Raw genomic sequence first — 2883 nt, forward strand, 5'->3', positions numbered from 1 at the left:
TACTTTATAGAATTACTTTACTTACTTTACTTTCATTATTTTGCTTTCTGTACTAACTTTATTATTTTATTATTTACTTGGCTTCACTTACTAGCTTATTTTACTGATTTACTCACTTTTTTATAGACTTAATTACTTTACTTACTTTGCTGACTTCATTATTTTACTTGCTTTACTAACTTTACTGGCTTATTTTACTGATTTACCTACTTACACTACTGACTTAATTGCAATTCCTTACTTTACCTGACTTTTACTAACATACTTTCTAAGTTACGTTGCTTACTTTACTGACTTACTTACTTATTTATTTAATTTACCTACTGACTTAACTGCAGTTTACTCTCGGCCTTGTGGACACATTTTTGATGAAACTAATTACGCTGTGTGTACATACTTTGACATATCACCTGTGCAAGAGAAAAACACTCTTCTCTGTTTTAATGCTATGATGGTCCTCTAGCATTGTGGACATTTTGACACCTGGTGTCTCAATACAAAATGAATTAAATGTCCATTTAGCTGATAATGTTTCTGAGAATTTAGCAGGCATTCTCCAAGGCAAGATTACAAAGCAGTATAAATAAAAACACCATCATTATGGCAAAACCATATTTATACTTTATTAATTTATACTATATTTATAGAATTGAGTCCAGGTGACATCCACTGAGTTTTCCCAAACATATTTTGGGTGAAATCAATATAAATATTCCGAGCTTGGATGTTTAGCATGTTGCATGAGGATCAGAACCTCATTCTTTCCCAGCCTATGTATCTTTAATGGCTGTTTGTGTGAAACACACCCTCCGGACGTTTATATGGAATGGAGACGAGACAGGCTCATGGAGCGGTGTGTTCATTTTATTGAGCGAAAGAAATCGATAGTGAAGTTTATATGTCTGACATGTGGAGGCCTCATCATTATTATAGAGCTCACACTTTCCGCTTCCACACACACACACCCTGCACCTCCACACTGAAAGTTTTATAGTACATTCCCTAAATTCACATACACATGTATATATATATATATATGTAGGTATGTACATCAAGATTAGCACGGATTTGCCAACACATTGCGTTTATCAGATGGTGAATGGACACGCTGTGGTCTGTGTTGCAGAACGGGCCGTTGAGATAAGCGTGGTTCTGACTGCATGTTAACGCTAGTTGAGCCTGGCAAATACTGATAAACAGTTTTCAATGGAAAATACGTACAAAAATTGGAATTTTTAAAAAAAAAAAAAAAAAAGAGCACAGAATCTGATTCTGAGAATTGGAGAATTGTAGGAGAAATCCACCGATCTCCATCAGAAACTTGAGCTCATGCAAATTCTATACAAAACTTACTGATCACGTGACCCCATGGACATGTTTTTAGTTTGTTCCAACCAAAGTGCTTGATTTACAGGCCAAATGTCAATGCATAATTTATTACCAAACTTTTAGAATTGGTTTCTGAAGGCTTTTTGGATCATTTAAGGTTCACAGAGGAGGTTTTCTTGCAGCTTCTATATGATCGCTCCACCACAATAACAAGCAAAGAAGGTTTTTCTGGGAATAGTACATCCCTGCACATACCATATAATGCTTTAAAAATTCCTCTTGGGGATGATTGCATGGTCTATGTAGACCTCTGTAAGAGTGTTTCCCTAACAGAGAGTGTCTCAAGTAGAACATATTAAGAAGGAGGAGATATCTGTGGCAGTGATGGCATAGAACTCTTTTCAGTTGCCCAAAGAACCTTTCAGTAAATGGTTCTTAAAAGAATACATCTGTATAAATCTACAGAATCTTTTCCTACTAGGGTTCTTTGCTTCTTTGCATTCTTTGTTCTTCCTGGGAACCCATAATTGAGAACCCATTTATGTGGACCAATTCACTAACTGTATTGCAAGTGGGAAGCAAAGATCCTCTTTTTTGTATTATTTACATAGAACTTTGAAGGGTTTTAAAATGATCTTTTGAGGGCCCCTTAGTTCTGCTTGGACAGTTAAGGGCCCCTTTCCTAAAACAGTTCTGCTTGGACACCTTTCTAACAGGAAAACACTGATTCAGTAGGTTCTACATAGAACATTTAAACATCACAAGACGAACGGAAGTTCTAGATTCGACCTTTGTACGAGTGAAAGCAAATATCTTTACCATGTTTTTTCTATAGGCTCGGTTAACAGGCCTCTAGACTGCTATAGTACATCATCCATGTCCATTTCTTCTGTATCTCCTATTCCTCTTCTGAGCTACAGCCAGCGTCATTACGGATACAGTCTTTTACCTCCGGAACCCACCAGCCGAAGCTAATGTACTTGAGATCGACATCAAAGTGAAGCGGAGTGCGAGTCTTCGCCAATAAACTTTTTGGCCTCCCATTACATTAGCATTATTTAAAAGGAGAAGAGAGTCTTTAATAAACTCTATTAATCTTGGTGAGCGAGGGAGTTCATTGGTGCGCCCTCCTCCCTCCGCTCTCCCCAATCAATCAGCTCAGCCCTGTTAATGTATTCATGGGGAAAGGCAAGGCAGGACTTGTTTGACAGAGTTCCAAGAAAAGAAGAATTTATTAAGTCTCCACCTCGGGTGCAGCCGAGCCAGAGAACCTTTCACCAGTCACACAATCAATAAAGAGCCCCTGAATATATGATCCATAATTATATGGGCAAAAATTGAACAATATATCTGATGTCATGACAAGGGGTGAATGGAACGAGAGGGAGAGTGAAGCAGCCTGCTTTAATTGCTGGAGTATGGAAGTCAATTCCAAATTTCGGAATGATAAAACCTGTTCAGAATGACTTGGATGTAGGTGGCCAGGGAAACATTTTGCAGGTGTTCGTCGTTTTTCGGCCAATCGCTAATTCAACTCCAGTGAGATAAGGACAC

Source organism: Hemibagrus wyckioides, linkage group LG27 (assembly GCF_019097595.1).
Source record: "Hemibagrus wyckioides isolate EC202008001 linkage group LG27, SWU_Hwy_1.0, whole genome shotgun sequence".
NCBI lineage: Eukaryota > Metazoa > Chordata > Actinopteri > Siluriformes > Bagridae > Hemibagrus > Hemibagrus wyckioides.